The following is an 18,504-nucleotide window of genomic DNA, read 5'->3' on the forward strand; positions in this document are numbered from 1 at the left end:
CCCAAATGACATAGTCATGTTGCAGTAGGCGCCAAAAGGCTTGATGAAAGACGTCTTGATCTGATCATCCTTTTTGAGAGCGATCTGGTGATAACCAGAGTAGCAATCAAGAAAGGAAAGGAGCTCACAACCGGTGGTTGAATCTACGACCTCATCTATGCGAGGTAAGCCGAAGGGGTCCTTAGGGCAGTGTTTGTTGAGATCAATGTAATCAACACACATTCTCCATTCATTATTCTTTTTGCATACAAGAACTGGGTTGGCTAACCACTCCGAATGATACACTTCTTTGATAAATCTGGCTGCCAAAAGCCATGTCACTTCTACCCTAATCGCCTCCTTTTTGTCGCGAGCAAACCATCGTAGCTTCTGCTTGATAGGTTTGGCCTTGCTATTGACATTCAAGGAGTGCTCGATCAAGTTCCGAGGTACACCAGGCATGTCGGCAGGTTTCCATGCGAACACACCCATGTTGCTCCTCAAGAACTCGACGAGCGTGTCTTCCTATTTGGGATCCAGGTTGGCCCCGATAAGGGCCGTTTTGCTAGAGTCACTGTCGACCAGTTGGATCACCTTGTGCTCCTTTGACTTGATGTTCTTGTGTGGAACCTCGGGCTCTGGGATCTCCAGGTGGTTGGCTGAGGTCTTCTTAGCATCGATCATGGTCTCGGCCATGCGAATAGAGAGGTCATGGGCCTCTGCTATTTTGAAACTGTTGTCTTTGCAGGTGTAAGCGGCGTACATGTTACCTCAGAGGGTTATGACTCCTTTCTCGGTAGGCATCTTGAGCACCAAATACCTATAATGAGGTATGGCCATGAACTTGGTGAGCGACGGTTGACCAAGAATAGCATGGTAGGTGCCGTCGAAGTCAGCGACCATAAAGTTGACGTAGTCGGTGCGGAAGTGGTCCGGGGTCCCAAACTGCACAGGTAGCGTGATCTGCCCGAGAGGTGTAGAGCTCTGTCCGGGGAGAAAACCCCAGAACTGTGCCTCGTATGGCTTAAGATCCACCTGAGCTATCTTCAGGGTGGGCAGACTGTTCTTGAATAGTATATCAATGGAGCTGCCGCCGTCGATCAGTACTCTGTCGAACTGGACCTTGTTGATACAAGGATCGAGGACCAGGGGAAAACATCCTGGCTCCGGTATTATGGCCCATTGGTCCTTGCTGAAAGAGATTTCGCGGTGAGACCACGGAGGGAGCCGTGGATCGGCGAGGAGGTTATCGGCATTGGCCATGTTCAAGCAAGCACGGGCGAGCAGCTTACGTTCCCGCTTGGTCTCGATGGACACTTTGCCTCCGATGATGGTGTGCACACGATCGGTTGGCTTGACATACTTGTGACGAGGGTCTGCATCATCATCATTGTTGTCCTCGTTGCGCTGTTCCCCTGCATCGTTAGGCTTGTCGGATGCGTCTAGAGCCTGTTGACGCGTATAGATAGACTTGAGAATGCGGCAATTCTCCATGGTATGGTTTGACTTAGGATGGAGCTGGTAGGGCCCTTTTAATGCTTTGGTGTAGTCGTCTTCATAATTACGACGTCTGCCCCCCTTTTTAACGGTATTGACCTTGCCGTCATCTTCCCGAGCATGCTTGCTCCTGTAATTGTCATGGCGATTACGCTGCTGATTACGTTGGTCGTGGTGGTCGCGGGAGTCATTACACTGGTTGCGGCGGTCAAAATTGTTGTTCTGACCATGGTTGCCGCGGTAGTCATCGCGATGTGGGGGGTGGTCGGAGCGTGGAACCCTTGCTGCTTCTTCAATAATTATCTTCTTAGCATCGTCAGCGTCCGCATATTTCTTGGCGGTGGCTAGGAGCACTGTGACCGATTCGGGTCTCTTCCGGAGGAGCTTGTCTCTTAGGGCGTCATGGAAGCAGAGGCTAGTGATAAAAGCCTCGATTGCCTCGTTGTCGAAGATTGATGGGACCTTGATGCGCATCTCTGAGAAATGCCGGACGTACTCGCGTAGTGGCTCATCTTTCCGATCTCAGATCCGTTGCAGATCATACTTGTTGCCCGGTTGTTCACAAGTAGCGATGAAATTGTCGATGAAGGCTTGCTTAAGCTCCTGCCAAGAATCAAAGTAGTTCGCCGACAAGCTGACCAGCCATTGGTGACCTGCATGGCCAACAACGACTGGGAAGTAGTTAGACATGATGTGCTCATCAGCCATGGCTGATCTGCACGCAGTTTCATAGAGCATGACCCATAATTCAGGGTTTTCTTTGCCGTCATACTTCTAAAGTTTCTCGAGCTTGAAATTCTTGGGCCATATGACTTGGCGAAGGTGTGGAGTAAACTGCTTCAAACCCAGTAGATTGTGGGTAGTGTCATACTCCATACGACGATAGCTTTCATGGGATGCTCGATCGTTGGCTCTCTGGTTGATGCGAGCGCATAGATCGCGTCCACTAAGGTAATGGCGGAGATCGTTCTTGCCATCGCGGCGATCTCGATTGCCATCTGGATTTGCCCTGCGACCGCGGTTATCGCGGTGATTGTCACGGTTGTCTCAGTGATTATCGTCCCGGACGTCACGACGGTTGTCCTCCCGACGGCGATTGTCATCCTGACCACCGTCATGGCTACCGTTTCCGCCTTGACGGTTGTCTGATGGGTCGTTGTTGCGTGAGCCACGTGGGTTGAGTGGCTGTGAGCAACTTGGGAGCTAGCGGCTGTGGCTTGACTCGACTGAGATGGATGGAGCCCGAACTTGATTTATAATCTCTGCGGTCTAGGCCATGGCAGTCGTCAGATAGGCTTGTATTTCATCGCGAACCGCTTGGGTTTCTGAGGTGTTGGGTAGCTGTTGCATTGTTGCCATGGCAACGACTACGTTGGCACTTGGAGTCCTGAAGACCTATTTGTCCCCCACCCTGTCGAAAGCATCGTTGAGGTCGCGTGGCTGGACCCTTATGCGTCGCGCCTCCTGGTCTGCTTTAGCTTCGATTTGTCAGCAATTGAACCGGTCAATATTGCGTGCTTCGTGCGCGGTCCTTTCTTGTTCTATTTTGCCAACTGCTAGCATTTCGTCATTGCTGACAACATGGATCAAATCCCCTCGTCTTGGCGGGAAAGACGAGAATTGTGAAAACCCCAGGGCGTGGTCTGGCAGATCCAGATCATACTTGGTGCCGTCGTCTTCGTGATGCTGAAGCTCGGTGTGTACAGATGCTTTGGATGCGATGCCAGACGAGGAGCTGGAGTCACCCTCTTGTACTGTGTGGACGGATCCTTCTTGATAATCTTCAGTCCGGATCATGTTGACGAAGTCGTGCAGCTTCGGCCAAGGTCGGTGCATAAAACATAGATCCAAGCGGCGTTGTAGGTTATACGCATAGTTGGAGGCAGCGTTTCACAGGTCGTAGGGCAGGACCTGGTGGTTCTCCGTTGAGGCTTCGTACTCGGAGAGTCGGAGACCCGTCGTGGAGGCTGGCCGGCGATGAGCGGAGCGCCCTTCAGGAGTAGATATGACCATGAGATCTATACCAAGTCGTGCAGGACGACTGGTCCAAGCTGGTTAGGTAGATCTGTTGTGGGGAGCGGTTACCTACTCGTTAGGTTGACTTTGAATCGTACTTACCAGAGCTAGGGTTTCAGCGAGTTTGGTGCCGACCCGATCGATGGAGTTGAGCAGGTCGGTGTTGTCGATCTGCTTCCCTTTGTAGTGGGGAAGCGGACGACGAGTTGTTGGCATGGCTAAAGATGATGCAGGCATGGTCGGAGCTAGATGCACCATGGTCAGAGCTAGATCCATCGTGGTCGGAGCTGTACCCATCGTGGTCGGAGCCGTAGCCGATGTAGGTGAAGCAGTGGTCGGCGCAGACTAAATCCACGCCTCCTCCGTGGTCATGGCGATGAAGTCATCGGAGCCGGTGGTCCAGGTGATCTGGCCGACGGTGAACTTGAGGCCGTTCGGCGTAGCCATGGAGGCGGAGACGATGACCATCTTGTTTGCTTGGAGAGCAGTACGCACACCCCCTACCTGGCGCACCACTGTCGACGAAATATGGCCGGCAGTCTACCTAGGGGTATGCCCAAGGTAGTAGATTGTCGGAAGACAGATGTGCAAGCCACAAACAAGACAGTGATGCAAGATAGACACGAGGTTTTATCTAGGTTCGGCCGCCAAGAAGGCATGATACCTACGTCCTGCGTCTGATTTTGTGTTGCTGTATGTCAATGAGAGATGTTTTTTAGAGGGATCCCCTGCCCGCCTTATATAGTCCAGGTGGTAGGGTTACAGATCTGGAAACCAATCCTAGTTAGTTACAATTGCCATATGTGGCCAGATAAGGATTCCTATTCTAACCGACCAGGATCCTGCTTGATCGCCAAATCCGCCTTGACTCCTTGTGCGGGACTCCGATCAGGTTGGCTAGGCCGCACGTCGTCTTTCAGGTGGATCGGACCCATTGATCTGGGCTGGCCCAAGCTTAGCCATAAGGGTATAGGGGTTAATACCCCCACACACTGACACTTGCTCCAAGATCGCTTAATGCATTCTCAAAGTTCTAGCTCCCAATCGAACAATTAATAGTGGGACATCCTAGATCCTTCTTCTTGACTAGTGTTTTGTTTAGGATGGCCGCACTACACTCCTCTGTTAACTTGATTACCTTAGTGGTGGGCAGTGGTCTTTTATTGTTAAGGATGTATTTGAGATACTTCATGTAGGTAGGCACCTATATGGCATCTAGTAGCAGAATATTGATATATAGCTTTTGAATTACCTCTACAAACTTACCAAACTGCTCATCCATTTTGGCTTTTCCATTTCTGCATGGAAACAGTAGGAAGGTTGTGTCATGAAAATCTTGTTGTAACTCTTGCTCTTGTGGTCCAACTTCTTCGTCGTCCTTCTTCTCCTCCTCCTGCACTACCACTGGTGTCTTACCTATCCTTATCAGATATGGCGGATCACGAGTAGACTTGCCACCTCTTGTGGTTATGGAGTTGACCTTCTCAAGGTTAGTGGCAAAACATAGAGCAGTGGCCAACTGAGCTAATTGAGATTCTATCTTTCTATTATAGCTAAGTTGGTCTTTTATGGCAGAAGAAAAACTATCCATTTTAGTATTTATATTTTCTAGGACCTTGTCATTAAAAGCAATCTTTTTAGAAATACTCTCATTAATCCTAGCTTGTTCTAAGATTAAGTCTCTTAAGGATGGTTGCTTGGGATTAGAAGAATTGTAGTGATTACTTGGATACTTACCTTGGTAAGTTGACTGTTGTTGTTGTTTCCACCCTTATCTATATTGTTGTGTACCTGAATTGTTGCCAATGATGTTTACATCCTCTTGCGATTTAGGGAATTCAATCCCCAAATACTCTCCACATGTGTTTGGAGCATTGAAAGTATCTTGAATGGCCTGACGACCTTTCTTGTAATTGTCTCACTGTTTGACCCAATTCAATAGTATGTCCATCTTGGTTGATAGTGCACACACCTCTTCTGGTACTTCTTCGCTCTTATTGCATGATTGAATGTTGCATGATGACCAGCCTTAACTAGAGGCTACCTTTTCCATAAGAGTTTTAGCTTTTCTAAGGGTGAGTGACATAAATGATCCTCTAGCAGTGGCATCGAGTTGTTCATGAGCTTTTTGAGTTAATCCATGGTAGAAACTTTGCATGAGCAACCAATCTTCCATTCCATGATGAGGGCAATCTAAAACATATTCTTGAAAATGTTCCCATGCTTCTAGAATGGTTTCTCCTTTCTGCTATTGGAAGTTTGAAATCTTACCTCTTCAGGCATTGGTCCTACCTATAGGGAAAATCTTTTCTAGGAAGGCCTTTGAACATGTTGCCCATGTATTGATGTGATCTTTGTTAGTGTAGAACCATTGCTTCGCTCTTCCCACAAGTGAGAATGGAAAGATGCGGAGTAGTATGATGTCTTGAGCAATGTCCTTGATGACGACCGTGCTACTTATCTCTAGGAAATTCTGAAGATGAGCATTAGCATCTTCATGCGCCTTTCCGTTGAATGGGGTAGCTTGCACCATGTTGATGAGGCTTGGCTTGAGCTTGAACTCAAGATTATCGGTTTTGAGTGTTGGTCCAATGCGAATGTTCTCGGTGCTTGGAGCAGGGAACTCACGCAGAGTCTTGTCAGCCATAGCTTTAGAAACTGGTGTTGAGCTTCCTCTTTATTCGGTTGATTCTGATTGATGGAATTTATTGGTAAATCACAACCAATCATGAAATACTCTATATAAGATATGAATAAAGACAAACAAGGGTAAGCCTGCTAAAGTAGAGGTTATGATTTTATCAATAAGTATTTATTTGGTCAATTCTCTAGCCATGCGCCCCTCCCCGGCAACGGTACCAAAAATGCTTGTTGACATTTCTTAGCATCACTCTTAACTAAGTTGTCATCCCTAGCATGATGCTAGAAATGTGTTGTTGGTAATTTTGAAACACTTGTAAACTATATATATAAGGTATCCGTAAGCGCACAGATAATATACCATTGTAGCATTTCACCCGGGAGTATACCGAGTATCGTTATTTACATTTTATCCATAGGGAGGAGCTATGGGACTATGTTGGCATAGAGATATAGACAAATATGTATACTTATGAAAAAACCACTCTCATGCTATGGCAGGGGTAAGTCAAGTGATAAATGAATAATAAGTGTAAGGTAATAATGGTATTCTAGAGATAGAAATAGACACTCATAGAATGTAGTAAGGCTAAGCAGGAGATTTCTTAAGAGCAAAAGATTCCTAAGTCATTACTTATCTACTAAATCTTTTATACACCCAAGTATATACACTCTCATCTATAGTATAACTAACTTTGGATCTATGCATAAGGAATATTACTAAGAAAGATTAAGAACAGAGATTGTCTTCCTTCACAATCTCATTCTACGTGCTCTACAAATGGGGAGTGGACTACAAAGGACTCAATGGGAGTGTCACATGCACGATCTACCAAATGACCCAGAGTGAAGAATGCATCCACAGGCAAACAATATCTAAGCACCATGCTTACATAATGTCGACCACTTAACTCACTCGAGTAATGAGCTAAGAGCTTTGTGAACATATGCATATATTCATCATCAATCATAACTATATCAAGCATATTACTAGAGCAAACTAGGAACATAATAAATAGCAACATAATATTGAAGTAGCACAAAGTCATAAATAAAGAGATACAATGGCTATACCAGTCTCCAGATGGTAGATCCAAAATCCTGAGCGATAGCCCAAACTCTACTTGAACCTTGCTAGCTAGCCTACCCTAGAACATTGAAGAATTGGAGCTCTATTCTCTTCTCTCTAGAAACCATAATTTCTAGTCTACTCTTGACCTATGGCAGCGTGTCTTGGAGGCGGCAGGGGATGGTTATATAGGCCGGAGCATCCAATGTGAGTCCTTGGGTCAAACCGACTTAAAGGACGGTGTAGATGCATCCTGGGAGGCGGTGGGAAACTAACTTTCAAAGGAGGCTGATAGGTGGGTCCCCTAGGGGCCGGCCGACCCCACCTGGCAGTGGCTTGGCCCCCGCTTTGGTGTGGAGTCCTCTTAAGTCTTTGGGAATCTTCTAGAGTTAATTTCGCTACGGATAAACATGATTTTATTTGACGATTTGATCCTCCTTGATGGTTTTCTGAAATAACCCTACTAAAAACATAGACTCGCCAAAACTCATGAAAATTATCAGTTTAAACCCCTAAGTCTGTATTGGTGATCCTTTTTATGCATTTATACAAGTAAAGTTGACTGTTTATGTTGGTTGATAACTACCATCAACATGCATCTATGACGTTTATTCGAGTTGGTTTGATCTAAGGGTCCAGAATTGATGCTCTGGCCTATATATACCAGCCCCTGCCCCCCTCCCTTGGCATCTGCCATAACTCTAGCCACCCCATCGCTCCTCCCTGTGGATAAAATATAAATAATGATACCCAGTATTCTTCCAGGTGAAATGCTACAATGGTATATTATCTATGCGCTTGCGGATTACGTAATATATATATATATCTACAAGTGTTCTTAATAATTACCAACAACACATTTCTATCATCAATGCTAGGGATGACAACTTAGTGTAGAGTGATGCCAAGAAATGTCAACACAAGCTCAAAGAGAACTTGATTCCGCCTGGGTATAAGTCATAGAGATAGCACCGACAGGCCAGCACTTCCTCCAAACTCTTCCCTCACACTCTATCTCTCTATACCTAATACAAGACTAGATCCTATTGAGGACTAATCTTCTCTTAATTGCTAGCTCTGATTCTGGTGGAAATATGGATTAGGGTTTCTGGCCCTCAGGCTCTTAGGATCAAATGCACGGCCTCCTAGAGGGGGGGGCATATAGGTAGGTATATATAGGGCCCTTCAAGCATCCTAGACCCTCGGATCAAACTGACTTAAAAGGATGTGTAGATATGATCCTAGAGGCGGTGGAGAACTATATAGCAAAGCGAAGGCTGACAGAGGGGCCCATAGGCCGACTAGCCTACAAGTGGGACCGGTTGGCCCCACATGGCAGGGCTCAGGCTCTGCTTTGGTGGAGAGCCTCCTGGAGTCTTCTAGAGACTTCCCACATTGGTCATGCCGCGGAATTACATGATTTCCTTTGACAAATAGGTCCTCCTTGATAGTTTTCTGATTAAATCCTGCTAAAAACACATAGTCACCAAAACTCATAGAAATTATTAGTTAAAACCCCTAAGTCTATGTTGGTGATCCATTTTAATCATTTATGCAGGGTATATTGATGGTTTGTGATGAATGTTAACTACCGTCAGCAAACTCCTCCACACTTAGGCTTTTACTTGTCCTTGATAAAAGGATGGATTACTCCAAACAAAACCTTAGGACAAGACATCAACATGGATAAACATGATTTGCTTTGATGAATAGGTCCTCCTTGTTGGTTTTCTGGATAAACCCTGCTGAAAACATAGATTCACCAAAACTCATGGAATTTGTCAGTTTAAACCCCTAAACCAATGTTGGCGATCCTTTTTATACATTTATATAAGTTATATTGACAGTTTATGATTGATGTTAATGACCATCAACAAGCTCCCCCACACTTAACCTTTGCTAGTCCCTAAGCAAAGCCAAACTTAGCAATGGATCAGGAGTTGCATCAATGTTTTCACTCCTCAAAAGTACACATGCGTTCGAACAAGAATTCTCCTCCGGATTAGAATAAACCGATCTGACTTTCAAACTTACCCATATTACCTTCAACCATGGGGCTTCTTAGCCTTCACTTGGGTCTTAAGCAATTGAAAGATAGAATGATCAAGTCAAGCACTATGTCTCAAGTTCTTTGTTCAACCATTGTTCTAGAGTTTTTATAAATTTTCAAAATAAAACTCAAAGATTTCATTGTATGACACTCTCAAATCTCTCAAAATATATGGTATTTGTGGATCCTCACCAAGGCAATAAAGATGTTATGCCTTTTTCTCTTCCTACCACTAAGGCTTATGTGGAGTTCATAGGTAGGGAGAAAGCTAGGGCATACTTGCAATCCATATATTGTAAAGTCAAACCTCGGATCCAAAGAGAATTGAGTCATACAATCAAATCAAGATGTGTATGTGTGTGGAATATATGGTGGATATATATGGTGGCTAACCTAATTCTACTTTGCTCCTTGAAATCATATCTCTCTTTTGAAACTTGGAAACATTTGCTAGAGAACAGGGGCTATCTTATTCATCTCTTTTTTCTCTCTTTTTTTCAGGCGGGCATCTAAGTACCCATTGTTTTAGATATCTCAGACACTTGTCCATTTTTTCTCAGTCTCTTTTTTTTCTTTTTTTCTTTTTTTTATGAATAACTTTTGCATAGCCCATGCCTCTTTTCTGCAACAAAACTTTAGAGAGATAGTAACAAGAACTTGGAGCATTTATTTGGTGGATGGAAAACCTATCAAGCATGTTTTTATGTTCACTCCTAGTGTAGGAGTAGAACATCTTTGGGTGGATCTAGATGGAAGACACATTTTTGCGCCTACCCCCAGTGTAGGAGTAGTGCATATTTGGGTGGTGTGTACATGATCTTGATTTTAAGATCATGACAAATCTCTCATAAGGGTCAACAAAGCTTGACAAAACTCAATGCAAAAGCAAGCAGCATATATGTGAAAGTTTTCCTAGCCTAAATAACATGTATGGCTCTAGTAGTAATTCAAGCTTTGTCATACAAGAACTCATCATGTAGTATTTTTGTGTTTTTTAAAAGATAAATCTCTAAAACTTTAGTGTCACTTGGAACAAGATAAATAGCAGCTCAGACCTTCGTATATCATATCCGTCAATTACCTAGACTTAGATCAAGCATATGCTACCCACGAGTTTCAAAATAATCTTATCCAAAACGCGGGAGAATTCGAGGCTGAAAGCTAGGTACTTGAAAGGAATTACAATAGAGCAACTATTCATCATTTCCATTCAAGTGATTATTATGAGTCCTCTTTATTTATTCAACTCTTTAAAATAAATTAAAGCAAACTAGAGACACCATTTATTTTGTTTTTAATTTTACCAGATCACACATTATTACTATAGCTATATATATTTATTATAAAGATAACTTTTTATTTTGTTTCCTTCATCATTTTCTTAACTATTAAAAAGAAACTAAAACTAAAAAGGGAAAGAATACTTACCTAGATAAGAATACTTTCCTGGATACATAGAGGTGCTTCTCCCCTAAGCTAGCCCTTTCAGTGAGGGTTCGGTGTTGTAAGTCCTTCGAACTGGACTTCTCCTTGTGAAGTTCATTAATACCTCGATTTGTTCTAAAGACAAAGATTCTTGTGATGATGCCTCTAATGGTGATGTCATCTTCTTCCACCAAACCTGTCTTGGTTTTGAGTTTTGATTTTGGTTTGACAGGTTCAGGACCTTCACTTATAGAAATTGGGGAATCGATTTCCCCACACTTTGCTTGAAGTGTGTCCTATTATAAAACAAGGTAGAGACCAAGTGCATGGGATCTATTGGTGGGAAAACACCAACAGAACCAAAACTTTACTTATTCTTCTCTAACCTTTGGCACAGTGAACAAGATGAAGTTGATGTTATGTGGTTAGTTCAATTATAACATAGGTGGTAAGATCAGAAGGTTGAGCATGAATGTAGCATTTAAGTTCATTTGGTAGAAAAGATTGAGTTGCTTAACCCATGGAAGGATTGTCTATCTATGCATAATGTATCAATCTTTACATGATTATGACTATCAACTTCCAGAGAAAGGATGTGCATTTTTTAGCTCATTTGGTTAAGACTGAGATCAAGGAAGTGGCACTAGGAACAAGCTTGAAGAATAAACATGTTGAGTTAGCCAGGTTGGATCAAGTAAATTGTAACTCAAACATATTTTGTTTCTTATTTATGTGCCTACCAGAATCAAGGTGTAGCACCTGATTTTAAGAACAAAACCAGATACACACCATATGTGAGCCCAGGAAGTTAAATCTCACATATAGCTACAAATACGGGTAATATCAATAGACAATGCTCAATATATAACGTACTTGGTATAAAGAATATAACCTTAGATAGCAAACAGTGGAAAGACAACTCCGAACTTCGGGTGAAGACTCTAATTCCATAGGGACAACTGACTGGTTGATTACAAGCCTAATTCCTCCAAACTCTAGCAATCTGATACCCATCTAGGATTTTTATCCAAATAATTGAAAAAATAAAGCATGCGTAAGTACATGTCGTACTCAACAAATATACCATGGGCTCCATGAGGCTCAAAAGGCTAACACTAGTTTAACTGCGATTAGCTTTTAATGTTCACAATTTTAGCATAGGAGTAGCAACAAATTTATCACAAACCCATATAAACACATGATCGGGTAAACATGAATAATGAATAGCATAAACAGTAATCATTAGTGAGCATCTTTACCATTAGTATCATCAGTGTTCATCATCTTTTCCATAAGGGTTCCAAGGTCGCTCGTGACCATGAGCATGACTGATATACCAGTTTTACACTCTACAGAGGTTGTATACTTTCACCATGAGTCATGATTTACCCTTTTGCCCATGGTGATCAGCCTCTTGACCGACTACCAAGGAAGACCGACAGGGTTCACTATGAGTCATGATTCACTCGGCAAATAGATGTAGAGCCCCCATTCCTGATGGCACAATGACATGCAGCCTATACATAAGGGGATAGAGGCTGCACTATACCTAATTCAGCAAGCCATTCTTACGCTAATAAAGATAACCACAAACAAGCTAGAAAATGTCCTTATACTGAGCTAAAGCCAGAGCCATGTAGCCCTCATAGTTGTATTGTAAGTCCTGGATGATCACTTATAGATAAGTCCTTTGGGAGAGGAATCTAGAGCACCATAAAAATAGCCCAATGCTCTAGCCCCCTTGTTCCATGTTGCTAAAAAGCATCTTTTAATGTTTATTGCATATTCCATTAGTCAAGTTACAAGATCATGGCTTTAGTTGAGCACTAGCATCATACTACCCAATGCATAAACTCATAGGAATCAAGGTACAAGGTAACAAGGTACTAGGAAATCCTTAGTGGTAGTCAAGGTAGACACATGTAGTATGAATTAAATGATTAAAGGTGCATAGGACAACAAGGAAGATCCCATGCTATACTTGCCTTAAAACACCGATCCTTCGGTAAGCTTTAATCTTCAGAGTTCTTCTTCTTCTTCTTCTTCTTAATCACCATGTATATCTCACCAACTGGACATGATAATAAAGCACCACACACGCATTCATGCAATCGTACACAAAGCAAACAATAGATCTAAATTAGAACAGTACACCAATCATAGAAAAATAAGTAAAAGAGTTTGAAACACGATTCTACGCATCGCACGAACACATAGACATGAGAAGCACGCTAATTAGAGCTATGGTTTGAAAGAAATGGCTACCAAAAGATCTACTCATAAGAGAAAATATAAAACTATAAGCTTCATGTGTTTTAACTATATAAAAGCTTATATAAATTGAATTAAGTCAAATTTAGATTTAAATTATGAAACTAAAGTAAAACAAATCATATCTCATTTATAAAATCTGGTTGCATAATTATTAATCAAAATATGATTTAAACCATGAAATTTCAGAAATAGTAATATGTTAAACACGGTTACTAACGCATAGATCTTGTCGCTATAAATCTAACACAATTTGAACAGGTCAAATCAGAGCTAAAACGTAGAAGATATGAATTAAACAAGATTTCCTTTATTAAAATAATAGATTAAATCCAACCTCGAATTTCAAAAGTTGAAACTATACCTAATAGTAGTATGAACATGTAGGCAACGTAAATACGAACCTAATGCAATTTGAACAGGTCAAATCCAAGTCAGAACAACAAAGTTATAGCCTAAATAAACCTAATGGCAAAACTATAAATAACTGAAAACGTATTTTTGAAACCAACCGAGCAAAATACTCTTTTAAAAGAAGAAAGCATAAACTGTGAAATACACAATGGACCGCGGGTTCTATTTTGAAGAAACCAAGGGGCTCTTATGAAATTAAGCCACGCGAAGGGGTACAAGCCATATCGGTCGTAGGATCTAGATTGGACGGCGGGGATTAGAGGAGGGAGGGAAGGAGGGCACAATTGCGGCACTTTTAGGGTTGGGGTAGAGAGGCAATGCAGTGCGGCTCAGCTTATATGGGGTGGCCAAGCGTAGCGCGCATGGCAAGGACATGGGATGGGGGCAGCACGGACTCCAGGCTGTGGTGGCGGAGTCCAAGCGGGTAACGAGCTGGTGGAGGGGATGGAGCTGATAGGGTGGCCCCAGCTATCGGTGCAAGTGAGAAGGAGGCGATACGTGGCACGATAGCTTTGGGCTGGGCTATCCCACGAGTGGAGAGGGGGCAGGTGACGCTGGGCCACGAGGATGGCTGACGTTAAGGCGTAGAAAGGAGGGACAAAAGTAGGCCTACGCGCGGGCTGCTAAGGAGAGGGTAGCTGGGCCGTAGGAGAGGAAGAGCTAGGCCTATGCGGGAGGAAGAGAAGCAGGCCAGGGAGAGAAGAGAGAGTGGGATACGGCCAACTCGGCCCACGCGGGGAAAAAGAAAAAGATGGCCTTTGGGCCAGAGAGAGGGAGGAGAATTTTTTTTCTTTTTTTCCAAATCCTTTTTCTTTTCTTAATTCAAAACAAATTCAAATATGAACCGAATCAAGTATAAATATGATTTAAAATACAGTTTTTAGTTCAAACATAAATGAGCAAATTTTTGGTAAGTTTTTCGAGAATAAATTTTTAAATTTTTTAATTTTCTAATTTTCTTTTCTTTTATTTCAAAGCCATTTTTAAGTTCATTTGCAAAAGCAATTTTAACCATTTTGAATTTTCAATCAAAAGCACTCAACCAAATAAATCAAATGCAATGACATGTATGCTCAAACATGTTGCTACCTTATGATGAATTTTAATTTAATGAAATTTTTTTGTTTTCCTATATTTCATATGCACAAAAATTCCAAATTAAATCTTTTTAGGTCCATTTCTAGAAATTCAAATTTTAGGGTGTTACACAAGGAAAATCTTTTTAAATAATGATCATTTACCTTTGGATGTTACCTTTTTCATTGGAGCTAGATGCCACCATATGACGAAGGGTAGATGACTCGTGATGATCCTTCCCATTTTGCTTGAAGTTTTCCTCGTTTGGCTAGCCTTGTAGCTTGAGCTGTTGATGAGCTTCTTGTCTCCTAGATTGAACCCTTTCTTTCTCATCCTTTTATCATGCCATCTTTCTGCTCTTCGATTTTTTTAACACCTTGTTAGATCTTTTTCCTCACTCATTGTTTTATGCATGCAAAGGATTAGTGGACAATACATACTCGAAGGAATATATAATTTTAAAACACGGGTTGTTTGTCCAAGATTTTGTAGTTTTCATCTATGCTAATGAAAAGATGGTGTTAGAATTATTTTAGCATAGTTTTTGTTTATCATGTTCTGTACAGGCATGGCTCAAGGCAAAGGTAACTTGTAGCTAAAGACGAAGCGAATGGCCATGAATGAGTTGTGTCTTCTTTGTGCAACGTTTTTGGAGTTCATCATGTGCCTTACTTTATCTCTGATTTAAATTCATCTCGTGACTTACCCAAATTGATTTGAGAGTTTCCTGTAGGTGTCAGTCTAACAAAATATCAAGTGTCTACTACAGCATACTTATCGGCTCAAAAATCAACCTAGACACCACGTCTAATTTGATTTAAGCACCACGCTTAATTTAAAAGCATTTGGAAGTAAAATTAACACACCTTTTGGTTCAAGAATCAAACTAGACACCACGTCTAATTTAATTCAAGAAACAATTTAAACTAAAGCACCATGCCTAATTTAAAAGGTGTATGGAAATACTTCAAAACCTACGCAAACTATAGTAAACAAAAGTAACATGAAAGTATTGTAAAGATTTATTCAAATAGAGATGAAAGAGCATGATTATTGTTTAGCAAATCAAGCATGCCTTAAAGGTAGAGACAACCAAAATTAGCAGTATGGTATAAGATTTTTCAGAGAAGCCCATCCCGTAGGCTTGAATTTTGCAAGGCAAAGCCAAATTTGGATGGATGTGATTCAATGTTGCATGATGATTGGTTGGACATACCTTGAGTCGTCATTATTCATTCTTTTTACTTCAAACCTAGAATGGTTAGTGACAAAAATACCCAAAGGAATATGCTCAAAATTATATTTCTATGCTCACTTCACAAGGGCATTATGAAAAAAATAAAAGCTCATGTTATCTCCCAAAAGTGCTTGTTTTAGGACAGAAGCTCGTCCTTGGGAAACCTTCAAATTGTGTTTCTAATTGGTGAAGTGGTTTCCCCTCCAACACAAATTTTAGGTTGCCTATCTCAAGATTCATGCCAATGAGATTTCCAATATTTATGATAAACATATGCATCTACAACCACCCTTTCAAAGTCTTTATGAATAGAAAGCATGAGGGGGTTGAAGACCTCGTGTGCGGCAATGATGGGGAGACTAATTAATTCTAGAGATTTCTCATGTGAGCATGGATTTGATGAGGTGTTCATGAAATAACTCCCATGCTCATCAATGTCATCTTCCTTTTCAAGCTCCAAGGATGTTTCTTCATGAATGTGCAATATTTTCCTTGGATTAGAGACTCTTGGGGTGATCTTCTCTAAAGCCTCCTCCAAAAATGGATGAGCCATGTTTATTAAAGATTTTGATTTAAGCTCACTGTTTGAATCTAGAACAAGTTTGGATTCTACCCATAAGGCTTCGTCCTAGTCCATCCATTCTTTAGCAATGGCATATCAATTCTTAATACATTCTAGCCAATTCTTAATACATTCCAGCCATTGTCATTGCTCTTCTTGGTCATCTTCATGGTCTTCATGACTCCTATACTCTGGTTGTCTGAATGGATTTCTTGGGTCATCATGAAACTTAAGAGAAAGAGCATAAGAGGGATCATTGGGATCAAGGATGGTTGAGAGATGGGTTTAGATAAAACATCTAATGTGGGTACAGAAGGGGAGAAGATAGGAATGACTTCCAAATGGCTTGGCTCTCCTTGTATGGCATCACTAGACATGCCATCCTTTAGTTCTTCCCAATGTCCCACATGGGAATAAGGACGCTTTCTAAGAGATCCCTTCTTAAGAGGATTTGAATTATATTCGCTTGAAGGTCTCTTATGAGAATTTAATGCTCTCCCAAAATTAGCACCAAAGAGGTCATCCCTAATCTCAACAGGGATTTCCAAAGGTGGAATTCCTTCTTCTTTTGGGGAATTTTGGGATATTGGTGGCTCAGAATTAATAGCTACATCTTGGGATTGAAGTGGTTGTGATTTGGCTATCAAAACTTCCTCTTCTTGTTTTAGAGAGGATTCCTTCTCTTTCTCGAGGAGTTTATTAGGAATGCTAGTGCAGGGAGTCTTTCCACTAATTCTATCACACATAGCCCTTGCTTCACTAGTAGACAAATGAAGGAAAACTCCTCTAGAGGCTGCATCAAGGGATTCCCTAGAATCCTTGCTAAGACCCATATAAAAATGTTGAAGAAGTACAGGGTCTTGAATGGCAAAGTCTGGGCCAGTGATGATGATGTCATTAAAATAATCCCACGATGTGCCAAGATCTTCTTCTTCTAGTTGTCTAAAATTTAGAACCTCTTTTCGAAGGTTAACCACTTTAGAGATGGGAAGGAAACGTTAACAAAATTTAGAGCATAGCATTTCCCAATCTCCTTGCATACTTCCTATGGTTAGACTATACCATTGTTTAGCTCTTCCCATCAAAGAGAACGGAAACAACTTCCATCTTAACGTCTTGTCAGACATGCCAGCGATACACAAGCATGCACAAGTCCATTCAAACTCTCATAGGTGTGATTATGGATTTTCATTGCCTTCTCCTGAATCAATTTTATTAAACTCAAGTGTAGCTCATAACCAGGTATTATGATAGGCTCTAAAGATTCTAGTGGTTTTAGGCTTGCACTTGTGGGTTTAGCATATTGATAGATAGGAGTGGAATCCATGCTAAAAGAAAATTAAAACAAAAAAAAGAATAAAAGATAAAAGGTTAAGCTAGGCTTGTAGTTAATTCAGCAATCGTTTCCCCAGCAATGGTGCCAGAAAGTTTGTTGGTATATTTTAACGAACACAGATAAATCCGCAAGCGCATGGATACCTCTGTAGCTTTCACCCAGAAGTATTCCAAGTATTGTATCCATAGGGAAACATGTGAGACTAACTATGGTCTAACTTAACTAAGGGTAACAATACTAAGGGTAGCAACAAGGTTAGGATAAATAGGGTCGTGAAGAGAAAAACTAAGGTTCTCTAGTTCTGACTTGGGTAAGCTATGTCTTCTACTATTCAACTAGGGACATTACTTAAGGAAAGATGCCAGCAGAGGATGCTTTCCATAGTAACCACGTCCTACTTGCCCTACAACTGGGAGGTGGACTGCAGAGGATTCAACAAGGCTATAAGAGTCACCCTCACGAGCTACCACTGATCCGGAATGCAGGATGTATCCACAAGTAACCAAAGTCTAAGCACCACACTTACACTACAATTACTACTTTACTCTTCGTAGATAAAGAATAAAGCACCCAATTGAGTTGTGAACCTAATGAATAATATAAACAAGAAGCTTACTTGAGTTAGAAGTTGATTACCAGAGAAATCTCAGAGGCAAGCTTAGATAGAACTTGGATCCACCAAGGTACAAGCCATAGAGAGAGCACCGATAGGCCGGCGCCTCCTCCAAACTCTTTCCTCACTCTATCTCACTAATTATATTTATAAGACTAGATCCTATGGAAGACAAATCTTCTCTTGATAGCTGGCTCTAATCCTAATGAGGAGAATATGAATTAGGGTTTTAGGATGGCTCCATGGAGGGGGGTAGGGGCTGGTATATATAGGCTAGAGCATCAATTCTAGACCCTCAGATCAAACCAACTAAAAAGC

General features: G+C 41.7%; 1 non-coding gene across 1 annotated transcript; it reads left to right on the forward strand.

Moving 5' to 3' along the window:
• The first annotated feature begins 5,667 nt into the window (after positions 1-5,667).
• LOC136495095 (small nucleolar RNA R71) lies at positions 5,668-5,774 on the forward strand. Its single transcript, XR_010768877.1, has one exon. It is a non-coding gene; the product is annotated as a small nucleolar RNA R71 (small nucleolar RNA).
• The last annotated feature ends 12,730 nt before the right edge of the window (positions 5,775-18,504 follow it).

The sequence above is a fragment of the Miscanthus floridulus genome, chromosome 11, assembly GCF_019320115.1.
Source record: "Miscanthus floridulus cultivar M001 chromosome 11, ASM1932011v1, whole genome shotgun sequence".
Lineage (NCBI taxonomy): Eukaryota > Viridiplantae > Streptophyta > Magnoliopsida > Poales > Poaceae > Miscanthus > Miscanthus floridulus.